The sequence below is a fragment of the Dendropsophus ebraccatus genome, chromosome 14 (genome assembly GCF_027789765.1).
Source record: "Dendropsophus ebraccatus isolate aDenEbr1 chromosome 14, aDenEbr1.pat, whole genome shotgun sequence".
Lineage (NCBI taxonomy): Eukaryota > Metazoa > Chordata > Amphibia > Anura > Hylidae > Dendropsophus > Dendropsophus ebraccatus.
The window spans coordinates 55,086,037-55,111,038 of NC_091467.1; the positions used below are offsets into that span (position 1 = coordinate 55,086,037).

Here is a 25,002-nt window from a genome sequence, read left to right on the forward strand (position 1 = left end):
GGCAGGACGTGCTCAGCACTTTGGCCATTCACCACCCCAGCATAAGATCTTCTTGTTGCTGAGGACATACCAGGGCTCGGCCTGGCAAGGTGATCAGTAGAACTGCAAGAATGGAATTTTCTGTCTGCATTAGTCAGCAGTTCTGTGACCAGATTTTAGGCAGTTTCTGCATACCTGTCCTGTTTTGCAGTCTTTTTTAACATGTCCAAAACCGAAGCAATCCCTGCAAAACTCAGGCTGCCCAGGATAGAACAGGCTGCCTCTATTGGGGCCAATGAAAAACATTTGCGGAGGGTGAGCAGTGCCATCCACCCCTCCCTCAGATACACGGAATTCCACCCAAAAACATCTTAACCCAATAAAAGTTCCAAGGACATTTTTCAGTTTTTCCCCAGGAGGAAAATAAGTACAGTACCTTGCCAAGAAGGTGGTGGTAATCTCCTCATCTCTCACAAATGGGTTGTACATCTGCACTGTTACAGCTACACACTGCTTCTGGGGCGTGGCTGCCACAAATTTGCAAGCTCCTAGCTCCTTGTAAAACATGTTCTTGCCTTCACACATACCATATCGCTGCGTATTACTCGCACAAAACTTGCACGAAATTAGCTGCGTTTTTTGTGGTGTTGCACCATAGACCAAAGGATAAAAGCGTTATAAGCCTGGGAATAGAGCGATTTTAAGGAACATATATTTGTTAACAATGGTTTGAATTTTTTAAAGCCATCAGATACAATATAAGTTATACATGTTATATATCATTGTAATCATAACAACTTGAGGAACATGCATTACAAGTCAGTTTGACCATAGGGCGAACGGCGTGAATGATAAACTCCCCGAAATCAAAACAAATGTTTTTTTTTTTCAATTTCACAGCGCAAATACTTTTTTCCCGGTTTCGCAGCATATTTTATGCAAAAATAATGCCTGTAATTGCAAAGTACAATTGGTGTCGCAAAAAAAAGGGCTCATGTGGGTCTCTAGGTGAAAAAATGCAAGCGCTATGGACTTTTAAACATAAAATGGAAAAAGCAAAAGCGCAAAAACGAAAATTGGCTTTGACCTTAAGGGGTTAAACAGGTGGATTCCAACATTTTTTAAACTACCAAAGTACACATTTTAAAAAGTGGATGAAAAATATCCCTTTTAGTCAGTTTTATCGGATACAGAAAAATTGTACAGACACAGAAGAATTTAATGCACAGTCCAAAATTAAAAAAAAAACTTTTTCAGAAAAGGGTTATCCGAAAAAAACTGGTGGATGGGGCCTTTAAGGGTAGCTTCACTCGTACCGTATCGATGCGTTTTTAACGGTGCGTCTTTAACGCTGCGTTTTTGGTGCGATTTTTACATGCGAGTTTTGATTTTCACATGAAAATCATGTGAAAATCAAAACGCACATGTAAAAAACGCAGCAAAAACACAGCGTTAAAGACGCGCCGTTAAAAACGCAGCAATACGGTATGTAGGAAGCTACCCTTGGAAGAACCTTGTGAGAACCCAGAAGGACCTACTACAACCTACTCAGAAAATTCAGAGGAATGGAACAAGAGATTCGGAAAGATGGCGTCTTAATTTTATCACCTCTTTTAATAATAGCAATGTTCTAATTAAAGAAACCTTGGAGAAACATTGGCATCTGTTGACCTCTTACCGTGTTTTAAAAAGACTTATTCCGGAAAAAACAGGTTTAACTTATAGAAGAGGCAAAACACTACGGAACCTTATAGCCCCAAGTAGGCTAAAAAACTCCAAGAATAGAGGAAATCTAAATATGTTGGAAGAGAATAAGAAGAAGGGAGTGTGGAAATGCGGAAAGAAACAGTGCAAATGTTGCCAAAATATATTGGTAGGGATAAACACTTTTAAATCAAATATAACAGGGGAAATATTTAAAATCAAACAACACTTAGATTGTTCTTGCCCCTTCAGGGTGCGTTCACACCTACAGGATCTGCAGCAGATCTGCAGCAGATTTGATGGTGCAGATTTGATGCTGTGTTCAGTTACTTAAATGAAATCAGCTGCAGATCCTGTAGGTGTGAACGCACCATTATAGTATAAATCCTTACATGTGAGTGTGGACTACAATATATTGGACGCACCATCCAACCTCTACACAAGAGGATAAACTCACACAGACACAATGCTACCAAAGGGTTCCTTAAGCATAGTGTGTCACGACATTTAACATGTACACACAATAAAGATTTTAATAAAATGTCAATCACCCCTATTGAACAAATCCCAGTAGGCACGCATAATAGAGTAGCAGTGCTGAATAAACGTGAAACATACTGGATATATAGGATTCAATCACTATATCCTGATGGTTTGAATGAAGTAATAGAACATATTTAACTATATACCATTTAGGGGCTATGATGGCATTTTATAGTATGGTGTTTTTAATTAATTAATTATGTATTGCTTTGTTTAATGTATTAATGTATATGTTTTTCTTTGAGTTTAGAGAGTTTGTTTATAGCTGTTATCATTTATTTATTTATTTATTAATGTATAGCTATTTATTCTTAGAACATGAATTTATACAGCTATTCGTACGAATTGGTATATATAACTAAAGGGTATCTGTTTGAGTATATGCTGCCATCTAGTGTAGCTCACATGCTATTACATTTAAGAAGATGGCGTAGGTGTACGCTATTAACGTTACTAGTATATGCTGCTCACTACGTCCTATGTCATTTCTGCCGCAGCCATTACTGGACCCGGCGAGAGGAACATGGGCGGAGCATCAGAGGACAGTAAGTAGACAATGATTTTGCTCTTCTATGTGTGATATGTACATGGCATTATGTGATATGATCTGGTGGCCCTTGATACATGTTGAACGGCAGTCCGCGATACGGGAAGTGCCGCGCTGGGACTTGTTGTACTACAGGTGTATATATACCTCTCTGTATTTAGACTCTGTGTTAGGCTTGAGAAAGGCACTCATGGACTAGAGTGCCGAAACGCGTCGCTAGCTTTTAATAAATCTGCTTTGGCATTTTTTACCATTATCTGGCTTGGGAGTCATATCCACTGGCAGCCAGTAATACAAGGCTTACCACTGACTACCCTGCCTTAACATATATATATACCTGCGCTATGCTATTTGGAGGATCTTGTGTGGTTTCTAAAGTGTTTTAAGGACCCTATTGTCTTGGTGTATCTACTCCACACCCTGTGTGGATGATCCTTTGCTGAGCTGCGGTATTGGCATCATGTGTGATATAGTGTTGTGCCTATCATTGCACAACACTAAAAGGTGAGCATATTGAGCGAGAATCTCTGCACTATTGTTACCCAATAATTACGGTATTGCACTAAGAGGCGCCCTTTCCCCTTTTCTCTTTTTGTGGTGTTAAACTCTCATGTGAAAATCATGTGAAAATCAAAACTCGCATGTAAAAATCGCACCAAACACTCAGCGAGAATACACATACTTTGGCTTGTTAGCAATCAGTATCACTGTGGATTTACGTGTGAGAAACTCGCAGCAATACGGTACATGTGAAGGCACCCTCGGAAGGCATTCTGGGAGATGAAAGATATGTCATACAATCCCAGAGTAGGAAATGCTTGAACGCAGAAAATTTTATGACGTTGTATATTCAAGGTCTTCTCCATTATTTTTGCCTGTACATCCACAATACTCCATTCTTCTCTTCAGGTACATACAGCCGCTCTGTGTCAGGCTCTGTGGGTAGGTTCGTTGCCATGTCGCAGATATTTGCCTTCTCCAACTATTTGCAGTCTAATTGCACGTTTAGCACTTGTCCAAAGAACAGATTTTTTTTTTATTCAAAGTAACTTTATTTAACCCTTTCAGTGACACTCTCTCACTGTGTCACAATAATTATGCAGTCCCTTTTGGCCTCAATGATATATACCAGGAGGGGCGGAAAAGTCTCTCGGGGCTACCCTGCCACTGCAGCCCCTGAAGTGACAGCGTGATGCCAGAACTCAGGGATCCTTTATTGCATGGTCCTCCCACTGATAAGTCAGGAACCTGGGTGGGTGACCTGTGACTGCACCCTAATGGGGAGCGGATAGGCAGGGGGGCCCCCTGCCACTGGGTCACCTCCCGCCAGTCCGCTCACCCTACAGCCCAAGCAACCAGGGATGCAGGAGATTCAACTGTGCAGCAGGGATTCAATTAGGGGAGGACCTGCCACCAGGCCCCTCCAGAATTCAGCATGATCCGGCGAAAACAGGGAGAACCCCGCGGCAGCAGCTTACCCTGACGGCACTTCACGATTAAGCCAGCAAGCGCGGAGAGCGTCCGCCAGGATCCGCTCTCACCAGGTCTCGCCACTGATTGAGGTACGCCACAGCTCCACTTCCAGCCGCTTATAGGCCATCACATACCACGTGGTCAAGGGCTTCAGCCGCAGCTTTTTCACTTTCATTATTTTTTGACGATTTAACTTTTTCATTCTGGAGTTCCAGAAAAACATATCAGGAGCCGGAAAAACATTATTAACATATAAAAGAATAGGAAAAAGAACAGCTTTTATTATTAGCACCCTCCCTTCCAGGTTAGACTCCTAAGACACCAGAAATCTATTTTTCTTTGAATTTTATTATTAGCAATCTCCCAACTTTGGTTCCCATATAACGCACAATCAAAAATAAAGTATATGCTCTGGCGGCCGGGGGGTTAACGGGGCGGGCTGGGGACAAACTCGCAGCAGGGATGTACATCCCTGCTGCGATTTTATCTAACATTGAAAGAATAGGGCCGGGATCCGCAGCGAGAGGACTCGCTGCAGATCCGGCAAGTGTGTTTGTACCCTAAAACCTCTCACAATACAAAAACATTCAATCAGTAATTTTGCTCTTCTTAAACCTGCTTGACTCTTACACACAATAGTCACATCATCCATGTAGCCAATCACTCTTAAATCTCTCCCTCCACTTCCAGGCACTTCAACACCACGCATAACTTTATCTTTTCTAATCATCCCTAGAAAAGGTTCAATCACAGAGATAAATAATATAGGAGACGGAGGACACCCCTGCCTCACACCTGACCTAATTTCCACATTCTTACTCAGACACCCATTCACTTGCACCTTACTCACAACATTTGAATACAATGGGGGAGATTTATCAAACATGGTGTAAAGTGAAACTGGCTCAGTCGCCCCTAGCAACCAATCAGATTTCACCTTTCATTTTTCAAAGAGTCTGTGAGGAATGAAAGGTGGAATCTGATTGGTTGCTAGGGGCAACTGAGCCAGTTTCACTTTACACCATGTTTGATAAATCTCTCCCGATATCCCTATCCACTTTATCATATGTTCAGACACACTCATCTTATGTAACACATTAAACATAAACTTATTGCTGACGTTATCATATGCTTTTTCAAAATCAACCGCTACAACTGCTATTGGTGGTTTCCTGTCTTTACAATCATACAGCACATCACGCACACCCATTAAGCTTTCATATATCTATCTCCCAGGAACACCACACACCTGCTCCTCACCAACCATTTTATCCACTACATTGTTTAACCTTTCAGCAATAACTTTTGCGATGAGTTTATAATCACAGTTCAGGAGCGCTATAGGCTTCCAATTCTTGAAATCCTTTTTATTACCTTTTTTATATAATAATACAACCACACTCTCACTCATACTTTGTGACAAACACCCTCTCTCCAGTACATCCTTACATACCTCATACACATGAGAACCAATCAACTCCCAAAACTTACAATAAAATTCTATTGGTAACCCACCATTCCCAGCTACTTTCCCGTTCTGCATGGTTTTCACTATGGATTCCACCTCCTCCATACCTATATCTCTACCGGACCATTCACTATCTTCCAATTCCCGACATCCTTCAATATATTCCAAACATTCTTCTTCCTAACAATAGCTCTTTGTTTGTCAGAAAATAAATGTGAATAATATTTCCATACATCATCCAGCACCTCGTTTTTACCATGCACCTCCTCACCATTCTCATTTATCACACTCACTATTCCCACTTTTTACCATAGGCTTTCTTAAAGAAAAACTTTTTACATTTCTCATCTTGTTCTTTCTCGATTGTGCAATTTTTTTTTTCCCTTTTTCATGTAAGCAATTTCTTACTCTTTCCCTTGTTTCCTGATTTTTTTTTTTTACCTCCAACCCCCCTTTCTGCAAACATTCTAAATATTCCAGTCTGATTTGCCACATTTCATATTCTTCACGTTGCTTTTTAGCCTTTGTACAGCCAGCTTTAATTTAAAAAAAAAAAAAAAACTTTGTTTGTAATTTAACCCATTCCCACCATTCATTTACACAGGAAAATTTACTCTTTTTATTCATCCACTTCTTAAACCATTCACAATACCTTTCACACACACTCTCATCCTCTAGCAGAGAAGTATTAATCATATCCATAGAAAAAATTGTGGCACTAAGCAGTAGCAGTAAAAAAGCCTTTATTCTAGCGGCTCGGCACAGACGCTGACAAGTGACTGGGCTACAGCCGTTTCACGCGCATGCGCAGCGCGCTTCCTCAAGGCCCTACACGTCATCAGTATGTCCAACCTTTTAACACCATCACACAGGTGTAGCAATCAATTATACAAAATACATTTTAAACAGAAAGACATACGTGTTAAAATCACTTAAAAACATTCATGTGTGATTATAGGTGAATTCCGTGGAGATCTAATCTATCATTCAGTCCCAGCGGACCCAAAGCTTCCGTTTTTAAAATTAGTTCTGTTTCTTTTTTTAGTAGTAAATCATGTCTGTTGCCTCCATATTGCGGTTGTTTCACCCGGGCCAGGCCCAAAAACTGTAATTCACTGGTATCGCCCCCATGTACATTGCGAACATGTGAAATAAGCCTCGGGCAACCTTTTCCTGTCTGAATGGACCTAAGATGTTCAGAAAACCGCTTAAATAAGGGGCGAATGGTTTTTCCCAGATAATAACAGCCACAATTACAAATAACAGCATACACTACATATGTTGTGCGACATGTAAAGAAGTCTCTAATCACCCAATTTACACCACCTAACTGTATGTTTTTTACGGTGTGGAGATATTTACAGTATCGACATTGACCACATTTATAATTTCCTGGTTGTAATGAGCTAGAAAGCCAGTGCACACTATCCTGTTCTTTTTGAGTCAGCCGTCCCTTAACTAGTTCATCTCGTAGGTTTTTACAGCGTTTAAAGGCTACCAAGGGGGGTACAGTCGCTATTGTTTTTAGACATTCATCACCCTCCAATAGGTGCCAGCACTTATGGACAGCGGAGCGAACTACCGCGTTCATAGGGCTGTGTTTGAATGTGAACACAGTCCTATCCGCGTTATCACTACGGTGTCTATTACTATACAGTAACTGTTTGCGATTCAGAGATTTAGCTTTCACTCTACATTTGTCTATTTCATTCTGTGGGTATTCCCCTTGCTATTAGTCTTTTGGATAGGGCCTCTGCCTGTGTATCAAAAAGGGATTCTGTGTTATTAATACGTCTAAGGCGGACAAATTGTCCGTATGGGACAGCACGTTTTACATGTGGGGGATGATAACTCGTGTATTCAAGTAATGTATTCGTAGCGGTAGGTTTACGATATCCACTTATCTCCAATCCATTTTCCGTGATTTCTATATGTGTATCCAAGAAGTCTAGTGTCTTACCCCCAAAATTGGCTGTAAATGTCATGTTGAACTCATTGTCATTGAGGTATGTAAGGAACTCAAAAAATTCAGCTTTCTGTCCTGACCATACAATCAATATATCATCCAAATAGCGTAAAAATAAAGCTATCTTAGAGATATGTGAATTGTTTATATTGAACACTTTATTGTCTTCTAACTCTGCAAGATATAAGTTTGCAAAAGTCGGGGCTACTGGCGTCCCCATCGCAGTCCCAGCTCGCTGACAGTACCACTGGTCAGCGAGCTGGAACGCGTTGTGACCCAAGACAAACTGAAGCAGTTCACAAATGTATTCTATAAAGTGGGGTTCACAGGTACCACAGTTTTACAATCGACGTCTAACAGCCTGTACACCCGCATCCTGCGGGATGCGGGTGTATAGGCTCTCGACGTCGATGCTAGTCAGTGACAGGCCCTCCCTCCATTCAAAACTCTCCAACACTTGTAGTAGTTCCTTAGTATCACGTAACACTGCGGGGACACTCTTGAGTAGAGGGCGTAGGATCCAATCCAGGTATTTGGATATCGGTTCAGTAACCGATCCACAACCAGCTACTATGGGGCGTCCAGGAGGACGCTCCATACACTTGTGGATTTTCGGGATCCAATACCAATGCGGCCGTTTAGGACACTCTATTATAAGCTTCTCAGCAAACCTTTTTGAGAAAAATCCTGCCTCTACTCCCCTTCGCAATAGTGAACGGATACCCGACAGGTAACTTGATGTGGGATCAGCGCGTAATTTTTCATATGTGTTAGAATCATTCAACTGGCGCATTGCTTCCCACATATAGTATTCACGTGTAAGTAATACTATATTGCCCCCCTTGTCTGACGGGCGGACTATAACATCTGATCTGGACTTGAGCCACTGTAAGGCTTTCCATTCAGAGCAAGAAAGGTTCTTGCCTGCCTGGGGATACAAAAGTGATTTAACCTCTCGAATAACCGCTTGCTCAAATAAGTCCAGAGGTGACCCGGCAGGCAAGGGGGGATTAAAGGTGGAGGGGGCCCCCCCTTGAAAAAATGTTCCTGTATGTATCTGTTCCTCTTCACTTGTTACTCCCTGTAACTCCATTAAAGATTGTAATATGTCACGATCTTGTGCAGTGAATTGTGAACTCATAGTAAAACCTAGAATGCCCACATCTATCTGTCTCTCTCCTGTCAGAGTTTGCATATTATCCCTTGTTGGTCTTTGGTTAAAGAAGCGCTTCAAATGTAACTTTCTAATACCCTTATGTAAATCAAACCTGAATTCAACATAATTAAAGTTAGAACTAACACAATAGTTAAGACCCTTCTTTAGCAAGGATACACAGTCATCACTTAGGGTAAGTTTAGTTAAATTAATAATTGTAACATTCCCAGCGTCCCATGTACCTGTGGTGTCAGCTGCAGATGGAGCTCCTACTTGCGCCAGGAGACATGCTTGCGTTTGACACCTCCTTTCATGCCTTTTACGTTTTTGCCGGCCTCGCCGTATTCTCCGCCTAAAGGGGTAGTTCCCTCAGCAGCCACAGAGCTACCGGGGCGCTGAGTGTCTCTAGTGTCCACTGGAACAGAATCGCCACTCGAATCCGATCCGGAATCAGTAGTCCAGTAATCCGTTCGTTTCTTTTGAAATTTGGATCTCCTGTTGTTACGTGCACGGCGTGGATTCCAGGTAAATACTTTATTATTCTCATAATCGGACTCATCCCTCAAAAATTTATTTCTCTTCCTCTCCTTAATGTCAGCCTGTATTGGAGTAGTTCTCTTCTCCACCCGTTTCAGAACGAATGTAAATTGTGATTCAGTCAGGCGTGTTTTAAGCTCTTGTTTAGCTCTTAACAATTCCTCCGTCACTTGTGCATATTCAGATTCAGTGCGTTCCAGCACTAGACGGGTTAAGTTTAAGGCATTTTCTTGATGTAACTGTTGCCATTGTTTTTTAAAAGTCTCATCATCATTAAACTGAGAAGTTTCTTTATACATGCGTAGCCCTCTCGGAGCTCTGCCGCTCTTGCTATAGGACTGCAATGAATTTTGTGTCCAAAATAGTTTCCCTTCTTTCTCAGCAAGGGACATTACACGGTATTCTAAAGCTTTAGTACTTAGCATCTGTAGTTCATCTTTTACATCACACAAAGCAAAAAATTCATCAGCGTCTTCCCGGCCGCTGGCTATACATGGGTCATCCAATTTCAAAGCGGTGTCCATTAAAATATTAAGCTTCCACACACCCTTTCCATGCCAGCATTCACTCTTTGTACTGATACAACACTCAAGCATAGAATGGTCTGTATAAGGTAGATGCCGCAAAGAAAAACTTTTAGTTTGCTGAAATCTAGAAAGAAAAAAAAAAAATCAATACGTGAAATTATGTTTCCTTTGTCACTGAAATATGTAAATCCCTTAGAACGATTAGAAGGCTGGGTTCACACTACGTTTTTGCAATGTTTTTTTCATCCATAAAAAAACGGATGCATTTGTGTGTATCCGTTATGATCCGTTTTTTCATTGACTTCCATTGTAATAAAAATGGATCAAAACGGATCCGTTTTTTTTTTTTGACAGACACAAAAACGTAGCTGACACTACTTTAGTGTCTGTTAAAAAAATTGATCCGTTTTGATCCGTTTTTTTTACAATGGAAGTCAATGGAAAACCGGATGCACACAAATGCATTGTTTTTTTTCATCAGTTTCAGGCTGGGTTCACACTGCGTTTTTGCAATCCGTTTTTTTCATCCGTTTTTTGCAAAAAAACGGGTGAAGAAAACGGATGCATTTGTGTGCATCCATTTTGATCCATTTTTCTATTGACTTCCATTGTAAAAAAAAAACGGATTTTTTAGCGGACACAAAAGTAGTGTCAGCTACGTTTTTGTATCCGTAAAAAAAAAAAAACGGATCCGTTTTTTTTACAATGGAAGTCAATGGAAAAACGCAAAAGCATCCGTTTTTTTCATCCGTTTTTTGCAAAAAACGGATTGCAAAAACGCAGTGTGAAACTAGCCTTAGGTTACAAACCCACTTGGCGGGTCTGCAGCGAGTCTCCATGCTGCGTTTTTGCAGCGAGACTCGCTGCAGATCCCGGCCCTATGCTTTTAATGGCAGACAAACACGCAGCAGGGATGTACATCCCTGCTGCGAGTTTGTCTGCAGCCCACCCCATTAACCCCCCGGCCGCCGGAGCTGATACTTCACCTGATCCCGGCTCCGGCGGTTCCCGATGTCTTCAGCAAGCCGGAGCGGGGACCAGGTGAAGTATATGCTCCAGCCAGCCGCCCGCAGCCCCGGCCGCCCGATCGCAGCCCCGGGCTCTTCCTCACATTTAGGGAGCTAACAGAAAGTAGCATTTCCATCAGGAGTACCTATAGGGGAAAGAAAAGTATAACATACAGAAAAATCATGACTTTTTACCATCACTTTTCTTTGCAGCTTTCCCTCGCACTGGATGGTGAGGATTTTTTCAGAGGATTTGTCCTGTACCCCCTGCATGCCGCTCCATTCCTTTCTGCCCTTTTTCAGATCCCCTGTGCCTTTCCTGAAGCCCAGGGTTTTTGACAGCTCCACCACAGTACTTTTATCTAAAAAACTCTGGCTATCCAAAGAGGAGGCATCCGAGTCCACATCAGAGACATCCTCCCCCTCAGTAGGCGGGCTGGGGAACTCCTCAATGTTCTCACTAGGACTTGGGGAACCAGCAATGCCAGGTGCCTTTCTCTTAAAAGAGGCTTTGTCCACCTCCATCTCAGGCTCACTTAGTTCAGTAGCAGCAGAACAGTTTCCACCTTCAGCAACAACAGAACAGTTTTTGCCTTCAGCAACAAGGGTGTCAGGGGTGCACAAGGAAGTGGTTCTTCCACCCAGTCAGTAGAAGCAGTGTCAGAGGGCACCTCCACAGCAGGCAGGACGTGCTCAGCACTTTGGCCACTCACCACCCAAGCATAAGATCTTCTTGTTGCTGGGGACACACCAGGGCTCGGCCTGGCAAGGTGATCAGTAGAACTGCAAAAATGGCATTTTCTGTCTGCGTTACAGTCAGCAGTTCTGTGACCAGATTTTAGGCAGTTTCTGCATACCTGGCCAGTTGTGCAGTCTTTTTTAACATGTCCAAAACCGAAGCAATCCCTGCAAAACTCTGGCTGCCCAGGATAGAACAGGCTGCCTCTATTGGGGCCAATGGAAAACATTTGCGGAGGGTGAGCAGTGCCATCCACCCCTCGCTCAGATACACGGAATTCCACCCAAAAACATCTTAACCCAATAAAAGTTCCAAGGACATTTTTCAGTTTTTCCCCAGGAGGAAAATAAGTACAGTACCTTGCCAAGAAGGTGGTGGTAATCTCCTCATCTCTCACAAATGGGTTGTACATCTGCACTGTTACAGCTACACACTACTTCTTGGGCGTGGCTGCCACAAATTTTCAAGCTCCTTGTAAAACATGTTCGGGGTGCCTTCACACATACCATATCGCTGCGTATTACACGAAAGTAGCTGCGTTTTTTGTGGTGTTGCACCAAGACAATAGGGTCCTTAAAAGACTTTAGAACCCACACAAGATCCTGCAAATAGCATAGCGCAGGTATATATATGTTAAGGCAGGGTAGTCAGTGGTAAGCCTTGTATTACTGGCTGCCAGTGGATATGACTCCCAAGCCAGATAATGGTAAAAAATGCCAAAGCAGATTTATACACCTGTAGTACAACAAGTCCCAGTGCCGCACTTTCGGTATTGCGGACCGCCGTTCAACATGTATCAAGGGCCACCAGATCATATCACATAATGCCATGTACATATCACACATAGAAGAGCAAAATCATCGTCTACTTACTGTCCTCTGATGCTCCGTCCATGTTCCTGGATGGAAGAGTATTTGATGGAAGATGGTAAGCTCGACATTGCACAAAATAATCAGGTTCATTTTGACACAATGTGTTCCTTTTTAATGCCGTCATGTACCATCAGACCAGGGGTACCGCGATGGGGACTCGGGCCGCACCCAGTTATGCAAATTTATTTATGGGGCGGTTGTTTTATACAGGCGTTTTATCGATGACCTATTTTTTATCTGGAAAGGGACACAGGAGTCTGTTATGGGTTTTATCGATTTTCTTAATAATGATTGGGGCCTGCAATTTAGTCCAAATATTAGTGCGGAAAATATAGTGTTTCTTGATTTAGTTATTTCTCACACAGAACAAACCTTTTGCACTAAAACGCACTTTAACCCCTTAGCGACCCATGACGTACCTGGTACGTCATGGTGCCGCGGGGGGTGTTCAGAGTGGGGTCCCGCCGGGACCCCGCTCTGAACGGCATAGCTCCCGGCTGCAATCTGCAGTGCCTCTATTAGCCGGCGCGGGTCCCGTTGCCATGCCGGCTAATTAAGCACTTCAATGCAGCTGTCAAACCTGACAGCTGCATTGAAGGGCTTTATTACTCGCATCCCTGGTGTCTAGTGGGTCGGATCTCCCCCCCCCGCGAGATCCGTTCTTCTGGCCGTGCCGGGCCTCAGCGTCGCAATGACGCTGATCCCGGCTCGGCAATAGATTGCTGTGGCCTGCAGCAGGCCAAAGCAATCTATCACCGATCAAATGGATCTTTGCTGTGTATATAGACAGCATTGATCTCTATGAGAGATCAGTGCTGTCTATATACAAGTCCCCCAGGGGGGCTTCTAGTTAATGTAAAAAAAAAAGATAAAAAGTGTTTTTATTAATAAAAAATCCCCTCCCCAAATCACCCCCCTTTTCCCATTTTCTAAATATAAATTAATAAATAAACAAGTAAATAAACATAGTTGGTATCGCCGCGTGCGTAATCGCCCGAACTATTAAATTATCACATTCCTGATGTCGCACGGTAAACGGCGTCAGGGCAAAAAAATCCCAAAGTGCAAAATTGCGCATTTTTGGTCGCATCAAATCCAGAAAATTTTTTATAAAAAGTGATCAAAAAGTCATATATGCGCAATCAAGGTACCAATAGAAAAAACACATCATGGCGCAAAAACTGACACCTCACACAGCCCCATAGACCAAAGGATAAAAGCGTTATAAGCCTGGGAATAGAGCGATTTTAAGGAACGTATATTTGTTAACAATGGTTTGAATTTTTTAAAAGCCATCAGATACAAAAAAAGTCATAACAACTTGAGGAACATGCATAACAAGTCAGTTTTGCCATAGGGCGAACGGCGTAAATGCAAAACTCCCCGAAATCAAAACAAATTCGTTTTTTTTTTTCAATTTCTCAGCGCAAATGATTTTTTTTCCGGCTTCGCAGCATATTTTATGCAAAAAAAATGCCTGTAATTGCAAAGTACAATTGGTGTCACAAAAAATAAGGGCTCATGTGGGTCTCTAGGTGAAAAAATGCAAGCGCTATGGATTTTTAAAAATAAAATGGAAAAAGCAAAAGCGCAAAAACGAAAATTGGCTTTGACCTTAATGGGTTAAACAGGTGAATTCCAACATTTTTTAAACTACTAAAGTACACATTTAAAACACATAAAAAGTGGATGAAAAAGACCCCTTTTAGTCAGTTTTATTGGATATGGAAAAATTCTACAGACACAGAAGATTTTAATGCACAGTCCAAAATTAAAAAAAAAAAAAAACGTTTTTCAGAAAAGGGTTTTCCGAAAAAACTGGTGGATGGGGCCTTTAAGAAGAACCTTGTGAGCACCCAGAATGACCTACTACAACCTACTCAGAAAATTCAGAGGAAGAGATTCGGAAAGATGGCGTCTTAATTTTATCACCTCTTTTAATAATAGCAATGTTCTAATTAAAGAAACCTTGGAGAAACATTGGCATCTGTTGACCTCTTACCGTGTTTTAAAAAGACTTATTCCAGAAAAAACAGGTTTAACTTATAGAAGAGGCAAAACACTACGGAACCTTATAGCCCCAAGTAGGCTAAAAAACTCCAAGAATAGAGGAAATCTAAATATGTTGGAAGAGAATAAGAAGAAGGGAGTGTGGAAATGCGGAAAGAAACAGTGCAAATGTTGCCAAAATATATCGGTAGGGATAAACACTTTTAAATCAAATATAACAGGGAAATATTTAAAATCAAACAACACTTAGATTGTTCTTGCCCCTTTATGGTGTGTTCACACCTACAGGATCTGCAGCTGATTTTCTGCAGCAGATTTCATTTAAGGGTATAAACCCACACACCGTATATGCAGCAGATATGTAACAAATACGCAGCAGATTTGTTGGTACAGATTTGATGCTGTGTTCAGTTATTTAGATCTAATCTGCTGCGATTTTGCTGCGATTTTGCTGCGTATCGCAGCAGTAAATACGCTGCATATACGGTGTGTGGGTTTATACCCTAAATAACTGAACACAGCATCAAATCTGCTGCAGATCTGCTGCAGATCCTGTAGGTGTGAACGCACCCGGGTCATAGTATAAATCCTTACATGTGAGTGTGGACTACAATATATTGAACGCACCATCCAACCTCTACACAAGAGGATAAACTCACACAGACACAATGCTACCAAAGGGTTCCTTAAGCATAGTGTGTCACGACATTTAACATGTACACACAATAAAGATTTTAATAAAATGTCAATCACCCCTATTGAACAAATCCCAGTAGGCACGCATAATAGAGTAGCAGTGCTGAATAAAAGTGAAACATACTGGATATATAGGATTCAATCATTATATCCTGATGGTTTGAATAAAGTAATAGAACATATATAACTATATACCATTTAGGGGCTATGATGGCATTTTATAGTATGGTGTTTTTAATTAATTAATTATGTATTGCTTTGTTTAATGTATTAATGTATATGTTTTTCTTTCAGAGTTTAGAGAGTTTGTTTATAGCTGTTATCATTTATTTATTTATTTATTTATTTATTAATGTATAGCTATTTATTCTTAGAACATGAATTTATACAGCTATTCGTACAAATTGGTATACATAACTAAAGGGTATCTGTTTAAGTATATGCTGCCATCTAGTGTAGCTCACATGCTATTACATTTAAGAAGATGGCGTAGGTGTACGCTATTAACGTTACTAGTATATGCTGCTCACTACGTCCTATGTCATTTCTGCCGCAGCCATTACTGGACCCGGCGAGAGGAACATGGGCGGAGCATCAGAGGACAGTAAGTAGACGATGATTTTGCTCTTCTATGTGTGATATGTACATGGCATTATGTGATATGATCTGGTGGCCCTTGATACATGTTGAACAGCAGTCCGCAATACCGGAAGTGCCGCGCTGGGACTTGTTGCACTACAGGTGTATATATACCTCTCTGTATTTAGACTCTGTTAGGCTTGAGAAAGGCACTGATGGACTAGAGTGCCGAAACGCGTCGCTAGCTTTTAATAAATCTGCTTTGGCATTTTTTACCATTATCTGGCTTGGGAGTCATATCCACTGGCAGCCAGTAATACAAGGCTTACCACTGACTACCCTGCCTTAACATATATATACCTGCGCTATGCTATTTGGAGGATCTTGTGTGGTTTCTAAAGTGTTTTAAAGACCCTATTGTCTTGGTGTGTCTACTCCACACCCTGTGTGGATGATCCTTTGCTGAGCTGCGGTATTGGCATCACGTGTGATATAGTGTTGTGCCTATCATTGCACAACACTAAAAGGTGAGCATATTGAGCGAGAATCTCTGCACTATTGTTACCCAATAATTACGGTATTGCACTAAGAGGCGCCCTTTCCCCTTTTCTCTTTTTGTGGTGTTAAACTCTCACGTGAAAATCAAAACTCGCACCAAACACGCAGCGAGAATACACATACTTTGGCTTGTTAGCAATCAGTATCACTGTGGATTTACGTGTGAGAAACTCGCAGCAATACGGTACATGTGAAGGCACCCTCAGAAGGCATTCTGGGAGATGAAAGATATGTCATACAATCCCAGAGTAGGAAATGCTTGAACGCAGAAAATTTTATGACGTTGTATATTCAAGGTCTTATCCATTATTTTTGCCTGTACATCCACAATACTCCATTCAGTTTTCTGTGCTCTGTGTCAGGCTCTGTGGGTAGGTTCGCTGCCATGTCGCAGATATTTGCCTTCTCCATCTATTTGCAGTCTAATTGCATGTTTAGCACTTGTCCAAAGAACAGATTTTTTTTATTGAAAGTAACTTTATTTAACCCTTTCAGTGACACTCTCTCACTGTGTCACAATAATTATGCAGTCCCTTTTGGCCTCAATGATATATACCAGGAGGGGCGGAAAAGTCTCTCGGGGCTACCCTGCCACTGCAGCCCCTGAAGTGACAGTGTGATGCCAGAACTCAGGGATTCTTTATTGCATGGTCCTCCCACTGATAAGTCAGGAACCTGGGTGGGTGAGCTGCGACTGCACCCTAATGGGGAGTGGATAGGCAGGGGGGCCCCCTGCCACTGGGTCACCTCCCGCCAGTCCGCTCACCCTACAGCCCAAGCAACCAGGGATGCAGGAGATTCAACTGTGCAGCAGGGATTCAATTAGGGGAGGCCCTGCCACCAGGCCCCTCCAGAATTCAGCATGATCCGGCGAAAACAGGGAGAACCCCGCGGCAGTAGCTTACCCTGACAGCACTTCACGATTAAGCCAGCAAGCGCGGAGAGCTTCCGCCGGGACCCGCTCTCACCAGGTCTCGCCACTGATTGAGGTACGCCACAGCTCCACTTCCAGCCGCTTATAGGCCATCACATACCACGTGGTCAAGGGCTTCAGCCGCAGCTTTTTCACTTTCATTATTTTTTGACGATTTAACTTTTCCATTCTGGAGTTCCAGAAAAATATATCAGGAGCTGGAAAACATTATTAACATATAAAAGAATAGGAAAAAGAACAGCTTTTATTATTAGCACCCTCCCTTCCAGGTTAGACTCCTAAGACACCAGAAATCTATTTTTCTTTGAATTTTATTATTAGCAATCTCCCAACTTTGGTTCCCATATAACGCACAATCAAAAATTAAGTATATGCTCTGGCGGCCGGGGGGTTAACAGGGCTGGGGACAAACTCGCAGCAGGGATGTACATCCTTGCTGCGATTTTATCTAACATTGAAATAATAGGGCCGGGATCCGCAGCGAGAGGACTCGCTGCAGATCCGGCAAGTGTGTTTGTACCCTAAAACCTCTCACAATACAAAAACATTCAATCAGTAATTTTGCTCTTCTTAAACCTGCTTGACTCCCTCACTCCCTGGCACTTCAACACCAAACATAACTTTATCTTTTCTAATCATCTTTAGAAAAGGTTCAATCACAGAGATAAATAATATAGGAGACGGAGGACACCCCTGCCTCACACCTGACCTAATTTCCACATTCTTACTCAGACACCCATTCACTTGCACCTTATGGTGCGTTTACACAGAGAGATTTATCTGACAGATTTTTTAAGCCAGACCCAGGAATGGATTTGAAAAAAGGAGAAATCCTTTATGACCTGATCCCTGTTTACAGTCTGTTCCTGGCTTTGGCTTCAAAGATCTGTCAGATAAATCTGTCTGTGTAAACGCACCCTTACTCACAACAATTGAAAACAATGGGGGGGATTTATCAAACATGGTGTAAAGTGAAACTGGCTCAGTCGCCCCTAGCAACCAATCAGATTCCACCTTTTATGTTCCAAAGAGTCTGTGAGGAATGAAAGGTGGAATCTGATTGGTTGCTAGGGGCAACTGAGCCAGTTTCACTTTACACCATGTTTGATAAATCTCTCCCAATATCCCTATCCACTTTATCATATGTTCAGACACACCCATCTTATGTAACACATTAAACATAAACTTATTGCTGACATTATCATAAGCTTTTTCAAAATCAACCGCTACAACTGCTATTGGTGGTTTCCTGTCTTTACAATCATACAATACATCACGCACACCCATTAAGCTTTCATAGATCTATCTCCCAGGAACACCACACACCTGCTCCTCACCAACCATTTTATCCACTACATTCTTTAACCTTTCAGCAATAACTTTTGCGATGAGTTTATAATCACAGTTCAGGAGCGCTATAGGCCTCCAATTCTTGAAATTCTTCGTTTTTGCACAATAACGATCGCATTTGAGCGATAATCGTTCCTTGTAAACGCTGCAAACGATCAAGCAAAGAGCGAGAAATCGTTCATTTTGATCTTTCAGCATGTTCTCAAATGATCGTTGTTCGTTCGCAAAAAATTTGCAGATCGTTCAGTGTAAACAGTCTTTCAACAATTTCCCCTATGTGTGAGATAGGCTTAAGTGATCGCAAAACGATTATTCCGTACGATGTATCGTTCCGTCTAAACGCTGATCGTTATAAAAAAAACATTGTTCATTCAAAGTAGTTAATCGTGCGATCGGGCGAATTATTGCTCCGTGTAAAAGTACCATTATCCACCTGCTTCCCACAGCCCTCCCTGTCTCCCACCTGGTGGATGTAATTAAAGTCCCCAGTCAGGATAATGTTGTCCTGTCCACCCAGAAAATAGTATAATTTCTCAAACATTTCTTCCCTTTCCTTTTTGTCAGGTGGGGCATAGACATTAATTAGTTTAAACAAAACAACATTTTTTAAAAAACAAACTAAGAGGATTCTTCCCTGTACAATGTGTATAACATTTTTTATAACATAATTGTAACCTTTAAACAAAACCCCCACTCCAGCATTTCTATGCTTACTAGTGGACCACACACTATGTCCGTGTGCCCATTGTGCTGTATGCGGTTCCTCCTTTATGCTACATTCTTGTAAATAAAAGATATCATTTGGCAAACCAGAAAGAGAATCAAAAATAGCTGCTCTTCTCTCAGCAGATCTAATGCTCCTCACATTTAGGAAGCTAACAGAAAGTAGCATTTCCATCAGGAGTACCTATAGGGGAAAGAAAAGTATAACATACAGAAAAATCATGACTTTTTACCATCACTTTTCTTTGCAGCTTTCCCTGGATGGCGAGGATTTTTTCAGAGGTTTTGTCCTGTACCCCCTGCATGCCGCTCCACTCTGTTCTGCCCTTTTTCAGATCCCCTGTGCCTTTCCTGAAGCCCAGGGTTTTTGACAGCTCCACCACAGTACTTTTATCTGAAAAATTCTGGCTATCCAAAGAGGAGGCGTCCGAGTCCACATCAGAGACGTCCTCCCCCTCAGTAGGCGGGCTGGGGAACTCCTCAATGTTCTCACTAGGACTTGGGGAACCAGCAATGCCAGGTGCCTTTCTCTTGTAGGGTACAAACACACACACCGTATACGCAGCAGATTTGATGGTGAAGACTTGATGCTGTGTTCAGTTATTCAGATCTAATCTGCTGCGTTTTTGCTGCGTATCGCAGCAGTAAATACGCTGCGTATACGGTGTGTGTGTTTGTACCCTAAGGGTAGCTTCACACGTACCGTATCGCTGCGTTTGTAACGGTGCATTTTTAACGGTGCGTTTTTGATGCAATTTTTACATGCAAGTTTTGATTTTTACATGAAAATCATGTGAAAATCAAAATGCGCATGTAAAAAACGCAGCGATAAAAACGCACAGTTAGAAACGCAGCATTAAAAATGCAGCGATATGGTATGTGTGAAGGCACCCTAAAGGCACCCTAAAGAGGCTTTGTCCACCTCCATCTCAGGCTCACTTAGTTCAGTAGCAGCAGAACAGTTTCCACCTTCAGCAACAACAGAACAGTTTTCGCCTTTAGCAACAAGGGTGTCAGGGGGTGCACAAGGAAGGGGTTATTCCACCCAGTCAGCAGAAGCAATGTCGCACATTTTGAAGTCCAATAAAATCACGAAATCAAATTGTTATCCAATCACACTACCATATCCTAGAAGAGCGCTTACTCTCGTACAGTTTCTGTGATTTTCAGACATTTTTACTGTAGGCATTCGGAGTAATGTGATGGTAAAGTGTCTATTTGGGGCTATATGTTGCACATTTTGAAGTCCAATAAAATCTTGAAATCAAATTGTTATCCAATCTCGCTACGATATCCTAGAAGAGCGCTTACTCTCGTACAGGTTCTGTGATTTTCAGACATGTTTACTGTACAGATTCGGAGTAATGTGATGGTAAATTGTGTATTTGGGGCTATATGTCCCACTATTTGAAGTCCAATAAAATCACAAAATCAAATTGTTTTCCAAACTAGTTACCATATCCTAGAAGAGCGCTTACTCTCGTACAGGTTCTATGATTTTCAGACATTTTTACTGTAGGGATTCGGAGTAATGTGATGGTAAAGTGTCTATTTGGGGCTATATGTCCCACTATTTGAAGTCCAATAAAATCACGAAACCAAATTGTTATCCAATCACTTTACCATATCCTAGAAGAGCGCTTACTCTCGTACAGATTCTGTGATTTTCAGACATTTTTACTGTACGGATTCGGAGTAATGTGATGGTAAAGTGTGTATTTGGGGCTATATGTCGCACATTTTGAAGTCCAATAAAATTACGAAATCAAATTGTTGTCCAATCTTGTTACCATATCCTAGAAGAGCGCTTACTCTCGTACAGGTACTGTGATTTTCAGATATTTTTACTGTAGGGATTTGGAGTAATGTGATGGTAAAATGTCTATTTAGCGCTATATGTCCCACACTTTGAAGTCCAATAAAATCACGAAATCAAATTGTTATCCAATCACTTTACCATATCCTAGAAGAGCGCTTACTCTTGTACAGTTTCTGTGATTTTCAGACATTTTTACTGTAGGGATTTGGAGTAATGTGATGGTAAAGTGTGTATTTGGGGCTATATGTCGCACACTTTGAAGTCCAATAAAATCACGAAATCAAATTGTTATCCAATCACTTTACCATATCCTAGAAGAGCGCTTACTCTTGTACAGTTTCTGTGATTTTCAGACATTTTTACTGTAGGGATTTGGAGTAATGTGATGGTAAAGTGTCTATTTGGGGCTATACACCTGATAATTTGAAGTCCAATAAAATTACGAAATCAAATAGTTCTCCATCTTGTTCTTGTTGTTGGACGCTTTTGGTAGACTACTTCCAATCCCAGGAGGGACCAGCTTCATGGCTGATGGAGGATAACCATTAAGAGACTTTTTTCAGGACTGTTCTTCTATTCTAGTTTAATAAGTCTATGTTCCTTTTAAGTTTAGGTTAGGGACTCGCAAGAGAATGAGGACCCTTGATGTGGCTTGCGAGCTTACGATATTTCTTGCCTATTTTTTTCTTCTAGTTTTCAACGGTAAAAGATATCTACTAATACCTCATTGAAGATTGGACATCGAGCCATCAAGGAGCCCCACTAGACTAAAGCTGCTTTCACATGCAGCAGATTTTAGTCAGATTTTCTACAGCAGATTGTCTGTTGCCAAACCAAAGTCAACCTGAAGTTTCAAATCTGCTGTAGAAAATCTGCATCAAATCCGCAGTGTGTGAAAGCACCCTTACTATTCTGCAAGTCTTCCCAAGTGCATTATAGGGCCATGCAGCTGCCACTGACTGACAGCTACTTACCGCCCTAGCGGTCTTGTTTCTGCCACCTAATAAAGAGTGCTGAGGGGCCTGTGTGAGCTGCTGGTGCCTGCTGATGCCCCTCCCCTGTGCCAACTTCTATGCTTTTATAGAAGAAGTCTGGCTAAAACATTTTTGTATTGTTATTGTATTGTCACCCAAAAGTTATACAAATCCCCAATATACACCTATTACGGGAAATGCTTAGGAAGCGCTTTTTTCTCTACACTTACTACTGCATCAAGACTTCACTTCCTGGATAACATGGTGATGTCACTTCCTGGATAATATGGTGATGTCACTTCCTGGATAACATGGTTATGTCACTTCCTGGATAACATGGTGATGTCACGACCCGACTCCCAGAGCTGTGGGGGCTGTGGCTGCCGGAGAGGATGATGGCAGGGGGATGCTCAGTGTTCCTCCAGTGCCCTGTATCCCTCAGTGTCCCCCTGCCATCATCCTCTCCGGCAGCCACAGCCCACACAGCTCAGGGATCGGGTCGTGACATAACCATGTTATCCAGGAAGTGACATCACCATGTTATCCAGGAAGTGACATCACCATGTTATCACGGAAGTGACATCATCATGTTATTCAGGAAGTGAAGTCTTGATGCAGTAGTAAGTGCAGAGAAAAAAGCGCTTCCTAAGCATTTCCCGTAATAGGTGTATATTGGGGATTTGTATAACTTTTGGGTGACAATACAATAACAATACAAAAATGTTTTAGCCAGACTTCTTCTATAAAAGCATAGAAGTTGGCACAGGGGAGGGGCATCAGCAGGCGCCAGCAGCTCACACAGGCCCCTCAGCGCTCTTTATTAGGTAGCAGAAACAAGACCGCTAGGGCGGTAAGTAGCTGTCAGTCAGTGGCAGCTGCATGGCCCTATAATAGACTTGGGAAGACTTGCAGAATAGTAAGGGTGCTTTCACACACTGCGGATTTGATGCAGATTTTCTACAGAAGATTTGAAACTTCAGGTTGACTTTGGTTTGGCAACAGACAATCTGCTGTAGAAAATCTGACTAAAATCTGCTGCATGTGAAAGCAGCTTTAGTCTAGTGGGGCTCCTTGATGGCTCGATGTCCAATCTTCAATGAGGTATTAGTAGATATCTTTTACCGTTGAAAACTAGAAGAAAAAAATAGGCAAGAAATATCGTAAGCTCGCAAGCCACATCAAGGGTCCTCATTCTCTTGCGAGTCCCTAACCTAAACTTAAAAGGAACATAGACTTATTAAAATAGAATAGAAGAACAGTCCTGAAAAAAGTCTCTTAATGGTTATCTTCCATCAGCCATGAAGCTGGTCCCTCCTGGGATTGGAAGTAGTCTACCAAAAGCGTCCAACAACAAGAACAATATGGAGAACTAATTGATTTCGTAATTTTATTGGACTTCAAATTATCAGGTGTATAGCCCCAAATAGACACTTTACCATCACATTACTCCAAATCCCTACTGTAAATAGGTCTGAAAATCACAGAACCTGTACGTGAGTAAGCGCTCTTCTAGGATATGGTAACAAGATTGGACAACAATTTTATTTCGTAATTTTATTGGACTTCAAAATGTGCGACATATAGCCCCAAATAGACACTTTACCATCACATTACTCCAAATCCATACAGTAAAAATGTCAGAAAATCACAGAATCTGTACAAGAGTAAGCGCTCTTCTAGGATATGGTAGTGTGATTGGATAACAACTTGATTTCGTGATTTTATTGGACTTCAAATAGTGGGACATATAGCCCCAAATACACACTTTACCATCACATTACTCCGAATCCCTACAGTAAAAATGTCTGAAAATCACAGTACCTGTACGAGAGTAAGCGCTCTTCTAGCATATGGTAGTGTGATTGGATAACAATTTGATTTCGTAATTTTATTGGACTTCAAATAGTGGGACATATAGCCCCAAATAGACACTTTACCATCACATTACTCCGAATCCGTACAGTAAAAATGTCTAAAAATCACAGAAACTGTACGAGAGTAAGCGCTCTTCTAGGACATGGTAGTGTGATTGGATAACAATTTGATCTTGTGATTTTATTGGACCTCAAATAGTGGGACATATAGCCCCAAATAGACACTTTACCATCACATTACTCCGAATCCGTACAGTAAGTATTTCAGAAAATCACAAAAACTGTACGAGAGTAAGCGCTCTTCTAGGATATGGTAGCGAAATTGGATAACAATTTGTTTTCGTGATTTTATTGGACTTCAAATAGTGGGGCATATAGCCCCAAATAGACACTTTACCATCACATTACTCCAAATCCCTACAGTAAAAATGTCAGAAAATCACAGAATCTGTACAAGAGTAAGCGCTCTTCTAGGATATGGTAGTGTGATTGGATAACAACTTGATTTCGTGATTTTATTGGAATTCAAATAGTGAGACATATAGCCCCAAATACACAATTTCCCATCACATTACTCCGAATCCGTACAGTAAAAATGTCTAAAAATCACAGAACCTGTATGAGAGTTAGCGCTCTTCTAGGATATGGTAGTGTGATTGAATAACAATTTGATTTCGTGATTTTATTAGACTTCAAATAGTGGGACATATAACCCCAAATAGACACTTTACCATCACATTACTCCGAATCCGTACAGTAAAAATGTCTGAAAATCACAGAACCTGTACGAGAGTAAGCGCTCTTCTAGGATATGGTAGTGAGATTGGATAACAATTTGATTTTGTGATTTTATTGGACTTCAAATAGTGGGACATATAGCCCCAAATAGACATTTTACCATCACATTACTCTGAATCCGTAAAGTAAAAATGTCTGAAAATCACAGAATCTGTATGAGAGTAAGCGC

General features: G+C 41.5%; 1 long non-coding RNA gene across 1 annotated transcript; it reads right to left on the reverse strand.

The window, feature by feature from the left end:
* Window positions 1–6,597: 6,597 nt before the first annotated feature.
* LOC138772572 (uncharacterized) lies at window positions 6,598–19,703 on the reverse strand. Its single transcript, XR_011359779.1, has 4 exons — window positions 19,602–19,703; window positions 17,267–17,492; window positions 9,079–10,024; window positions 6,598–6,901 (listed from the first exon to the last, which is right to left on the reverse strand). It is a non-coding gene; the product is annotated as an uncharacterized lncRNA (long non-coding RNA).
* Between the last annotated feature and the right edge of the window lie 5,299 nt (window positions 19,704–25,002).